The sequence below is a fragment of the Archocentrus centrarchus genome, unplaced genomic scaffold (assembly GCF_007364275.1).
Source record: "Archocentrus centrarchus isolate MPI-CPG fArcCen1 unplaced genomic scaffold, fArcCen1 scaffold_50_ctg1, whole genome shotgun sequence".
Classification (NCBI taxonomy): Eukaryota; Metazoa; Chordata; class Actinopteri; order Cichliformes; family Cichlidae; genus Archocentrus; species Archocentrus centrarchus.
In genome coordinates, this window is record NW_022060273.1 from 1,235,651 (window position 1) to 1,248,660 (window position 13,010).

The following is a 13,010-nucleotide window of genomic DNA, read 5'->3' on the forward strand; positions in this document are numbered from 1 at the left end:
GTACTCGAGCTTTCTCCTGGGTTCCTAAAGGCTCTGGATTTTGTAGGGCTGTCTTGTTTGACATGCCTCTGCAACGTCACATCGAGATCTGGGGCGGTGCCACTGGATTGGCAGACTCGGGTGGTGATCCCCATCTTCAAGAATGGAGCACACCCTCTGGTCCCCTACTATCTCCTACCCTACACTCCTAAGCCTCCCTGGGAAGGTCTACACCAGGGTGCTGGCAAGGAGGGTCCATCTGCTTGTTGAACCTTGGGTCCACGAGGAACAATGCAGTTTTTGTCCTAGTTGCAGATTGCTGGATCAGCTCTTTATCCTCTCGAGGATACTTGAGTGTACATGGAAGTTTGCCAGTCCAGTTTACATGTGCTTTGTGGACTTGGAGAAAGCATTTGACCGCATTCCTCGGGGTATCCTTTGAGGGGTGCTGCGGGAGTATGGGGTGTCTGGGCCGTTGTTGCAGGACATTCAGTCCCTGTACAACAGCAGCGAGAGCGTGAGAGCTTGGTCCGTATTGCCAGGTTACCGGGGCCCCACCCTGGAGCCAGGCCTGGGGAGGGAGCTTGAGGGAGAGCTCCCCGTGGCTGGGCCAAGCTGGGCGCAGGCTGAAGGGCAGACATGGACCTGTCCTCCTGTGGGCTCACCATCCACCAGAGGTGTTGTAAAAGGTGCAATGTGTGTCAGGTGGCAGTCAAGGGCAGAGGCCCTGGTCGACCAATCCCTGGCTATCAAGGCTTAGGAGATGTGATGTTCCGTATTGGGACACGGAACATCACATCTCTGATGGGGAAGGAGCCTGAACTAGAGTGAGAGGTTGAGCGAGACCAGCTAGATATAATTGGGCTTACCTCGACACACGGCCTGGGCTCTGGAACCGGCCTCTTGGAGAGGGGCTGGACTCTGTTCCAGTCTGGAGTTGCCCTTTGTCAGAGACAACGGGCTGGGGTGGGCATGCTTGGATCCCCTTGGCTTACTGCTGTTCATAGACTTTAGCTCAGCATTCAACACCATCATTCCTCAGCATTTGATTAGAAAGCTGAGCTTGCTGGGCCCAAACACCTCTCTCTGCAACTGAATCTTGGACTTCCTAACTGGGAGACCTCAGTATGTCCGGATTGGCAAGAACACCTCCCGCACCACCATACTGAGCACTGGAGCTCCACAGGCCTGCGTTCTCAGTCCACTGCTGTTTACACCACTGACTCATGACTGTAAAGCTATCCACAGTTCTAATTACATTTAAATGTTCACAGATGACATGATTACGGTGGGTCTCATCAGTGAAAACAATGAGTCAGCATACAGAGAGGAGGTGCAACTGTTAATAGACGGGTGTAAAATCAGCAACTTGTCCCTTAATGTGGACAAAACCAAAGAGATGGTCATTGACTTCAGAAAGACACAGAGTGACCACTCTCCACTGAACATCGATGGCTCCTGCATGGAGAGCACCAAGATCCTTGGTGTTCACCTGGCAGAAAATCTCATCTGGTCCCTCAACACCAGTGCCATAGCCAAGAAAGCCCGACAGCGTCTCTCCTTTCTGAGAAGACTGAAGAAAGCTTACCTGCCACCTCACTTCCTCACCACGTTCTACAGAGGAACCATCGAGAGCATCCTGAGTAGCTGCATCACTGTCTGGTTTGGGAATTGCAATGCATCAGACCTAGTGTTGTAGTCAAGACCACCTAACCCGAGACCGAGACAAGACCAAGACCAGAGTGTATCGAGACAGAGAGAAGATCAAGACTTTTAGGGTCCAAGACCAGTCGAGACCAAGACCGAGGGAGGGCGAGACCGAGACAAGACCAAGACCAGTGCCTGACGCTACATGACCCAATAAAATGTGAAACATGATCAAAATCGCTTCTCAAATTGATCTGAAAGATCCACATTCCCATAAAATCATCCTGATATTAAACACTCACAGCTCAAATAGATATAACCATCTTTATTTAATACTCCTGGGTGACTTCCATCATTTATCACAGAATTTAAAACAATTATTCATAGTTCATCACAATAGTCTTAACTTTTCTCTGCCTTTCATAAACAATGCATAAAGTTGTGTTGTTTTTAAACCAACAATCTTTGTAAAAATGGGTGCTATTTCAAAACCACATAGCTAAATGTCTAAAACTGAAAAAATGGCAAACACTCATCGACAGTAAGAACTAAAGCCTTTAATCTTATACAGATTAAAGCTGCAGGATGTAACTTTTATAAAAAATCTGGTTTTTACATATTTGTTAAAACTGTCACCATGTCACGACAGTATGAGACCGATAATCTGTGAAAAATCGAGCCCCTCCACCTCCTCCCTGAACCGCTCCCAGTCAAAAACAACCAATCAGAGCCAGGAGGAGGGTCTTAGCACTGTCAATCACTCCTCGTGTATGCTGCTCAGTGTAGTTGTGTGCGATACTTCAAGATTTGGTATTGATCCTATGCCAAATAAACACAGGGCCATTACCACCGATACTGATACCAATACTTACTAATAATTATGAAGAATTTCCATGAAGTTTAACTGGTTTGAGATTTTTTTGCTTTGGATCATTAATTAGTTAAAACCCAGGATAGAATTGGGCAAAGTTTATATGTAAGTAGAAAATACTTTATCAAAATAAAAGTTATTGTTCTGAAACAATAGAACATTAACAATTTTTTTTTTCATAAATGAAGTGTACAAAATCATCACTCAAGAACAAATGCAAACTTTTTTCCAGGTAGATCATTCAGAAAGTATAATACAAAAATTTAATAAAAAATGTCCCTTCATTCACTAATTTTTTACAAATTTAAATTTAAATTTGCTTTAAATGTTTCATAGCAAAATCTTTTTTTTCTCAAATAAAATATGTTATGCATCACATGACAGTATAACAAAACACTGTGGGGAGGGGAGGAGCAAAGTGTGCCTGCTCTGTGCTGTGACAGGAGCGACACTTAGACAGTCAGCTCACATCTTTGATGAAACCACAGCACTGCATACAGGAGAGAAACTGAAGCTAAAGTATCGATCTCATTACACTGATATTGATCAATACCAGTACTAACATTGGCATCCATATTATCGATATTAGGCTCGATCTGCCCACCACTAGCTCAATGTACTAATGGCAGATAAACAACTTTCTTTTCTGCCGTTACCATTGGTGGTGGCCATGGTAACTTCAGGGTTCTAGCAAGAAATATTTCTCACCCCAGCGCTAACGCTAATGCTAATTAGTAAGCTAATCCTAACCGCTAAATGCCGCTCCCACTTGTTAATTGAGTAATGGGGCCTAAGATGTAATTGGAAAGCAGTAATCAGTTTTTTTGGACGTGTAGTTACATTTCTCGAGGTGCATGTCAGGTTTGGTTCAGAGAGGATTTTTAGTTATACACAAAGGATCAATGCAGAACTCTAAATCAGGCCTTATTAGATCGATAGAATGATAATTTTTGCATATAATCCAGAAAATTTACATTTATATATCAAGCATTTAATGTGTCCCAGAGTGCCGTTTCCTTCCACTGTGTTTGCAGAAATCACATAAAAAAACATACACAACAAAAACATAATCCAACGAACGATTGCTAGTGCTAATGGCAGCCCCCCTTTCCCCAGTACACTGTGGTTATAGGTCTGTTCTGGTGGCTACAGCTGACGTAAAGAAAAAATAACAGCTGACATCCTCTGAACTTCAACAGCATTCTGAGGGAGGCTGAGGACATTGAGTCTAAATGGGTCATGTTCTGCACCTCCATTGTTGAGGCTGCAGCATGGAACTGTGGCAGTCAGTACCTGTTGTGTTGGTTAGCCTGTGGGAAGCAGCTGACGGCATTCCACCAGCAGGCCAAGTGGAATGCCACTTGGGTGGTGGCTGAAGCAAGAACTTGGATGTGGGAAGAATTTGGTGAGGCTATGGAAAAAGACTTTCGGACTGCCTCAAAGCGATTCTGGCGCAGGTGACTCAAGAGATGAAAGCACTGCTCTGCTCACACACTCACACATTGCATAGTGGGGGTGGGGAGCTGCTGACTTCAACTGAGGCTATAGTCAGGTGGTGGAAGGAAAACTTCAAGGTAATCCCACTGACACACCTTCTGTAGAGGAAGGACAGTCTGGGGTTGAGGGGGATGACTTGCCTGTCACTGGGGGTGATGTCCCTGAGGTAGTTAAACAACTACTTGGTGGCAGGGCCCTTGGAGTGGATGAGAGTCGCTCTGAGTTCCCCGTGGCTCAGGATGTTATAAGGCTGTCTTGGCCGACACATATCTGCAATATTATGTGGAGATCTGGGGCAGTACTACTGGATTGGCAGACTAGGGTGGTGGTAGGGCTCCAACTATCGGGCAATCACACTCCTTAGCCTCCCAGGGAAGGTCTATGCCAGGGTGTTGTAAATGAGAGTGTCCATTAGTCAAGAGGAACAATGCGATTTTCATCCTGGTTGTGAAGACTGAGCCAACTCTTTATCCTCTCAAGGACATTTGAGAGTGCGTCGGAGCTTGCCCATCCTGTCTACATGTGTTTTGTGGACATTTGATAGCATCCCTCAGGGTATCCTCTGTTGTAAAAGTCAGATGCAATGTGTGTCGGGTGGCAATAAAGGGCAGAGGCCAATCCCTGGAACATTACATCTATGGTGGGGAAGGAGCCTGAACTAGAATGGGACGTTGAGCAAGACCGACTAGATATAGTTGGACTTACCTCAACACACAACCTGGGCTCTGGAACCGGCCTCCTGGAGAGGGCCTGGACTCTGTTCCAGTCTGGAGTTGCCCTTGGTCAGACGCAATGGGCTGAGGTGGGTATCCTTGGATCCCCTCGGCTTACTGCCGTTCATAGACTTTAGCTCAGCATTCAACACCATCATTCCTCAGCATCTGATTGGAAAGCTGAATTTTTTGGGCCTGGACACCTCTTGCTTGTTGCCTATACATTGGAGTTTTAACTGGTGGATGGGAGCAACGTTTTCCTGCGCCTTCAGGCCAGGGAATGGGTCCTGATTATTGTTTGCACTTATACACCAAATGACAGTTCACAGTACCCAGCCTTCTTGGCAGGGTGCTCCATCTGCTGACTCAGATTCAAGAGGAACAATACAATTTTCATCCTGGTTGTGGAATGCTAGACAAGCTCTTTATCCTCTCAAGGATACTCGAGAGCGCATGTGAGTTTGCCAGTCCAGTCTATATGTGTTTTTTGGACTTGGAGAAGGCATTTTGATCCCTTGGGTTGTCCTATGGGCAGGTGTTGCAGGAGTATGGGAGTATTTTTTTGGGCCTTTCTGCTTTCATTAGTATTCAAGTGTGTTTCATCTTGGTGGCCTCAGAATCTCTACTTTTTGCAGATGATGTGGTCCTGTTAACTTCATCAGATGTTAGCCTTCAGATCACACTGGAGTAGTGCGCAGCTGAGTGTGAAGCAGCAGGTATGAGAATTAGCACCTCTAAGTTTGAGGTCCTCAGCATGAAAAGGTTGGAGTGCCCATTCCAGGTCAGGGATGAGTTGCTGCCCCGAGTTTAAGTATCTCTGGGTCTTGTTCACAGGTGAGGCGAGATGGGAGTGGGAGATTGACAGACAGATTGGGGCTGTGGCTACAGTGATGTGGATGCTGCAGAGTCTGTCATGGTAAAAAGAGAGAGCTGAGTGTGAAAGTGAAACTGTCGATTTACCAGTCAGTCTATGTCCCTACCCTCACCTATGGTCACGAGCTTTGGGTAGTGACCGAAAGAATGAGATTGCAGATACAAGCAGCGGAAATGTGCTTCTCCCGAAGGTTGGCTGGCCTCTTAGAGATAGGGTGAAGAGTGCAGTCATTTGAGAGGGTCTCAGAGTAGAACTTCTACTCCTCTGACAGGATGTTTCTAATTTTAGAGACCAAGTTTTCCCCAGAAAGTTTCCCAATTATCTATAAAGCCCACATTGTTTTTGGACACTACTCAGACAGCCAGTAATTTAAGGAGAACACGTGGCTAAACATGTCATTCCTGGTCCAACTGAGGAGGGGCCCAGAGAAAACGATAGAGTCTAACACTGATCGGGCAAAGTTATACACCAATTCAACATTAACTTTAGTGACCTCCAACTGATTTATCTGGGTGTCGCTATTGCCGATGTGAATTTGCCAGCAGTTTCAGATTTCCTTCTGTGTCTCCTGCTCTGGGCCCTGGAAGAATATTAACAATGGTTGCTGGTGTCTCATGCTTCACATTTCTCAAAACAGAATCAGTAAAAACTAGAGTTTGTTCTGCGGCAGATGTGTCACCAAGTGAAGAAAAATGACTTGAAACTAGTTGGTGGTTTACCAGGGACTTCTTTTTAGGGCTGCGCATCCTCCTCTCCATCACCCGGCCAGCCTGATTTCCCTCCTGCTTGGGAGAGTCTCCTGGGGGAAAGCTAGGTGACAGTAGATGTCTTTCTGGAAGTGCTGTAACTAAGTTTAAAGATATAATTCCTCCAATATTATGTTCTTCAATGCCATGTGCAAACAGAATGCAGAGCAGCTACCTAATATATACTCCCACAGAGGTTGATTATCTCATCAATAGTGTTACATCCTCACTACAAATGACTCTGGTTTCTGTGGCTCCTCTGAAAAAGAAAGCCACAAATCAAAAATGCTTGACTTGCTGCTACAACTCACAAATGTGCAGCTTAAAGCAAATAACCCCTAAGCTGGAAAGGAAATAGCATCTAGGTAATTTAGAAGATTTTCATTTAGCCTGGAAAAAGTATATGTTGCTCTACAAAAAGATCTCTGTAAAGCTAGGACATCTTACTATTCATTACTGATTCAAGAAAATAAGAACAACCCCAGGTTTCTTTTCAGCACTGTAGCCAGACTGTAAAAGTCAGAGCTCTGCTGATCTGAGTATTCCTTTAACTTTAACTAGTAGTGACTTCATGAATTTCTTCACAAATAAAATTTTAACCATTAGAGAAAAAATTATTCAAAACCATCTCATAGGCGTATCTTCATGCTCAGCTGCTTTCAGTTCTGCTTGTATTAGTTTAGACTCTCTGATTGATCTTTCTGAGTTAACTTAAATACTTCCTCCAAACCGTCAACGTGTTTATTAGATCCCATTCCTACTAGACTGTTCAAAGAAGTCCTTCCATTAATTAATGCTTCAATCTTAGATGTGATTTACCACAGACTTTTAAGGTGGCAGTAATTAAACCATTACCATCATTTGAACCAGCTGTCTTAGCTAATTATAGGCCAATCTCCAACCTTCCTTTTCTCTCAAAGACTCTTGAAAGAGTAGTTGTAAAACAGCTAACTGATCATCTGCAGAGGAACGGTTTATTTGAAGAGTTTCAGTCAGGTTTCAGAATTCATCACAGTACAGAAACAGCATTAGTGAAGGTTACAAATGATCTTCTTACAGCCTCTGACAGTGGACTCATCTCTGTACTTGTCCTGTTGGACCTCAGTGCAGCTTTGATACTGTTGACCATAACATTTTATTACAGAGATTAGAGCATGCTATAGGTATTAAAGGTACTGCACTGCAGTGGTTTGAATCATATTTATCTAATAGACTCCAATTTGTTCATGTAAATGGGGAGTATTCTTCACACACTGAGGTTAATTATGGAGTTCCACAGGGTTCTGTGCTAGGACCAATTTTATTTACATTATACATGCTTCCTTTAGGCAGTATTATTAGAAAGCACTGCATCAATTTTCATTGTTATGCAGATGATACCCAGCTTTATCTATCAATGAAGCCAGATGACACACATCAATTAGTTAAACTGCAGGAATGTCTTAAAGACATTAAGGCCTGGATGACCTCTAATTTCCTGCTTCTAAATTCAGATCAAACTGAAATTCTTGTTCTCGGCCCCACAAATCTTAGAAACATGGTGTCTAACCAGATACTTACTCTGGATGGCATTACCTTGGCCTCTAGTACCACTGAGAAATTCTGGAGTCATTTTTGAACAGGACATGTCCTTCAATGCAACATATTAAACAAATATGTAGGACTGCTTTCTTGCATGTGTGTCATATTTCTAAAATTAGAAACATATTTTCTCAGAGTGATGCTGAAAAGCTAATTCAGGCCTTTTATTACTTCTAGGCTGGATTATTGTAATTCATTATCATCTGGTTGTCCTAAAACCTCTCTGAAAAGCCTTCAGCTGATCCAAAATGCTGCAGCTAGAGTACTGACAGGGACTAGAAGGAGAGAGCAGATTTCTCCCACATTGGCTTCTCTTCATTGGTTCCATCTTAATTCTAGAATAGAATTTAAAATTCTTCTTCTCGCATACAAGGTCTTGAATAATCAGGCCCCATCTTCCTGAGACCTGGCCCATTGAATTTTGTCCTCTGTAGTGGACATTATATGAACAACTTGCAAGAAACTTAATTAAATCCTGTTGTACTCTAAAGAAGACATCCTGGGCTTTCTGGGAATATGTCATATGACAGGCTGGCATGTTGGGAACTTTATTTTGTTCTCAATCCAAAATAGCCGACATTGCAGGACGCACATTTTATGAACATAGGAGGTCAGTTATTGTTACTTTTTTGTTGTTTTAATCATGATTATCTTATATGATTTTGTTTGTAACGGTTTCAGGAAGAGTATTTTTAGTTTTAAATAGGGATGGCACGATGCCACTTTTTTAGGTCCGATACCGATACCGATATTTAACATTTGGATATCTGCCGATACCGATACAAACCCTATCTTTAAAAAAAAAAGAAAAAAAAAAAGAACAATTGATTTCAAATGCCTGGATACATTTTACTTAAGTTAACAGTCGCTCACACAACAAAAATCAAAATCTTTTAGTTGTTCCACATACAAGACTAAGAACCAGGGAGGGGCAGAGCTTTTCAGGCAGTAGTGCCAAAGCTCTGGAACTGTTTACCACTCCAACTCCATTTAGCTGACTCTGTGGAGTCTTAAAAAAACAGTTAAAAACTTTTCTGTTTAACCAGGCTTTCTGTTGACTTTATTTTTATTCTTTTTCTTTTAATATGGTAATGTTAATATGTTTTTAACATAGTGTTTTATCTGGGTCTTTTTTATATTGTGTTTTAATTATGGTATAGTGCTTTGTGACTTTTTTATCTGTGAAAAGCACTAAATAAATAAACTTTACTTACTTACAACAATCGCTCTATCACCTGAATCCTGTTGCTCCTATGTGAGAAGGTGATGCACTGGCTCAGAACCGGCTGAGGCATAGGCGACATATGCGGCTGCATAGGGCCCCCTGACCAACAGGGGGCCCACAAGCTCACCTACATTTGTGATGAAACTTTGTTCTTTTTTTTTTTTTAACATGCTAGTGTCCTAAAAGAAAGAAGAAACTATTCCACCTTTTCATATTTGTACAATTGTAACAACACTAATTTAATGAGTTACTGACTGAATTCAGGTAGTTTGGGCAGGCATGCGCATCAGCAGTGCTCCAGGTGACCTGATGGTCCGTCAGTTTCGGTCATTTTTGGATGAAGCTATGAAACAGAAATGTGACAGAAAGGAGCTGTCCCTGTGAGGCAGAGAGGAGGGAAAGGAGACGATTAGAGGATGAAAAAAGACAAAGGTATGTTTCCATGAGCAGTTACAATAGTTTAGTTTGTAACCAGCTCCAAACGTACTTAGCTATCGCTAGCCGGTTAGGTATGTTCTTTATTTTGTCGCTGTGTCTCTGTCAAAAACAAGCTGTTAGCTTGCGTCAATGTCCTCAATGTGTTTATAGTTAATATTCATTTTGCTTGGATCTTATTGTCCTTGTCCTGGGTTTATGACCCAGCGTTTTTAATTTTAGGACTTTCATTTTTGTATTGTTTAAGGTTTGATTCCTAGTGTGTTGTGTTTTTGCAGTTTTGAATTTTTGTCTGTAATTCTTGGTTGGTGTCATTGTTTATATTTTCAGGCTTCTTAGTTTTCTGAGTTCTGTTCTTGGCTGTTGTTCACTTTCTATTTAATCGTGTTTCACTTCTCAGCCTTCCTGTGTTCCCGGTTCTGTTTGGTGTTTCATTGTTTCTGGTTTGTTCTCCTGTTAAGTGGATTCAGTCCTGGTCTCTGTTCCTTGTGTTGTAGTTTAAGTCCTCCTCTTTTGTCAATGATGTTGTTGCTCTAGTGTAGGTGTTTGTAGTCCCTCAGTGTGTCTGCTTCCCTGTGTTGTGTCAAGTCAGCATTTGTTTCCATGTCTACTTCCTGTTTTGCTTTGTGTCATATTCAGTTTTACTCCCCTTGTCTTGTTCCGCTGTGCTCCCTGGTGTGTCCTCTCTGATCACCTCCTGTGTATATCCTCTGTGTCCTCCTGTTCTTTGTCACATCGTCTCACTCAGGTAGTGTGTTTCCTGGTTCAGAGTTTCCTGAGTATTCCTAGTTGTTGACATATTAGCTCCAGGTGAGCTTTCTGGTTTCCTTGTACCTGATGTGCATCCAGAAACGCTTTCCCTCCTGAGTCCTGTGTTTGGGTCCTTATCCTGCCTGCCACACTGCAGAATCATAACTCTTATATGTCAGAGTTGTTCAGTAGTTACAAGTTTCAGTGGATGGGACAGGCTAGCTGGGCATGCCTTGGTTTTATTCATGCATGTTCAGACAGAACTGCATTTGTGAGCTGTGGTGGTTTATCCTGGTTCAATCACTGTTCCTGTGGTGACAGCATTTTGTTGTTTTCACACTGTGGTCAGGTTGCATGGATAGTCTGGTAGACCTCACTTTTATGCCCCATTTGTGCTCTTGGGGTACTTCCACCATGCCATTTTGTGGGTATAGCAGCATAATAACATTTACAGTACTGGGCCCAATTGCTGACCACTTGTGTTTGATATTATTCTATTGATGCAAATGCCCGGTATGCCCGATTACCAGTCCAGCCCTGACAGTGGACATGCTGAAAAAAAAATTACTTAAAAATAAATTTGAAAAAGTCTAAATTGTGAGATGTTCCTTTGACCCCAAGGATGTAGGAAATTAAAAAGAAAAGCAAATTTGATTACACTTATTTTTCTCAGTTCCCAGGAGGCTATCAAAGACCTCATAGTACCGTATCACCCCAATAGAGCACTTCGCTCTCAGACTGCTGGCTTACTTGTGGTTCCTAGGATACTTAAGAGCAGAATGGGAGGCAGAGCCTTCAGCTTTCAGGCCCCTCTTCTGTGGAACCAGCTCCCAGCTTGGATTCAGGAGACAGACACCCTCTCTATTTTTAAGATTAGGCTTAAAACTTTACTTTATGATAAAGCTTATAGTTAGGGCTGAAGCAGGTGACCCTGAACCCTCCCTTAGTTATGCTGCAATAGGCCTAGGCTGCTGGGAACTTTCCATGATATACTGTTTATTCTTTACTCACCTCTTGTGACTCTCTATGTGTTTATAAACCACTCTGCATTTTATCATTAGTCATTATTAATCTCTTGCTCTATTCCACAGTGCGTCTTTTGCCCTGTCTCCTTCCCCTCACCCCCAACTGGTTGCGACGGATGGCTGTCCGTCCCTGAGCCTGGTTCTGCTGGAGGTTTCTTCCTGTTAAAAGGGAGTTTTTCCTTCCCACTGTCACCAAGTACTTGCTTATAGGGGGTTTTGTGATTGTTGGGGTTTTCCCTATATTACTGTAGGGTCTTTACTTTTCAATATAAAGTGCCTTGAGGCAACTGTTGTTGTGATTTGGTGCTATATATAAATAAAACTGAATGGGAAACACATAGGGCTTGAAAACAGACATTCTGATAAAGACAAAGAGAAAGACAACACTATATATAGACACCAAAGGGCAATCAGGGGAAGTGGAGACAGCTGGGGAAGACAAGACACAGCTGAACTAAACACAGAGAATGAGACAAGGGAAGTAAAATTAAATACAAAACACAAGTGACAGAGATTACCAAAGTAAAACAGGAAGAAATTGAACAGAAAGGACATACTCTAATGTACAAACATGACACAGAGGGGTGCAAGAGAAAGACTAAGAAAATAACAAGAGACTAAACAGAATAAATCCCTTGTGGAATACTAAAGGCAAAAACCATAACTGAAGCAAAGGCTTCCATGCTTTGTTAGATATTGCCTAGTATGTCAGAGGCAGTTAAAATACACTAGGCTAGAGCTTCAAAAGAACAGCAATGATTTTAAAACTAATTTGTGTAATGCATGGTATATTTCATTTGGCTTGAGTCAGTAACCAACAATCCAGTATCCCAGAGGGCTGCGCCATGCATCCACTGCCTGTCATTGGAGGCCTCCTGTTTGGTTTCTGAAAGCTGAGAAATTGTGCTTCACATCCAACATAGGGTTATTACAGTAATTGTTGCTGGAAGTTCAACAGTGGGACATTTGAAATATGCCTTATAAATGGCGTTATAGGGTAAAAGCAAGCAGTGGGCATTTGGTGTATGTGTGCGCAAGGAGCAGGATGTTACCTCAGGAGGGAGGGCATCATTAGTGGTTCGGGGTGGCAGCAATGAAGACAAACAGCGAAGGGGTTAGTTGTTCCTGTTGTTCCTGTGTTAAAAGGGGAGGCTTGCGGTCTTCTTTAGCTAGTCTAGGGCCGAGCATAAGAACGCAAAACATTATCATTGCTCCTCAGCGTGCCACTGCCTCAAACGCTGCTGTCCTCATATATTAATTCATGTCTTTTCGCATGTGGCTTCCTTTGCATAGCCATATTCCAGCAGAGCCAAAGGGTGCCACAAGCCCAAATCCCAGGGGTTCTTGTGTTCACACAAGTTTAGTATCTCTCTTTTAGTTAAATGGATGGATTTGTTATTCCCCAGGTATCATAGCTGTGCCCCTTTCCCCCAACCTCTACCTGATGACCACATTTTAAAGTGTAAAAGTTGGGAAATAAAGTTTGTCAGGACAGTTCAACTTCATGTTCAGTGTAATGATTACTTATTCCAAATGCAATCCTTTTCTCATTTCATACTCAAGCAGTTTTAAATCTGAAACTGTTGTTAATAGCACCAAAAATTTCTGCTGATGTAACTCTATAACTTTCTGGCACTATATATTATTTTTTAAGTGTTGAACTGAAA

At 42.6% G+C, this 13,010-nt stretch overlaps 1 pseudogene; it reads left to right on the forward strand.

Moving 5' to 3' along the window:
* Nucleotides 1-4,631: 4,631 nt before the first annotated feature.
* On the forward strand, nt 4,632-12,462 carry LOC115777333 (uncharacterized; annotated as a pseudogene).
* Nucleotides 12,463-13,010: the final 548 nt, after the last annotated feature.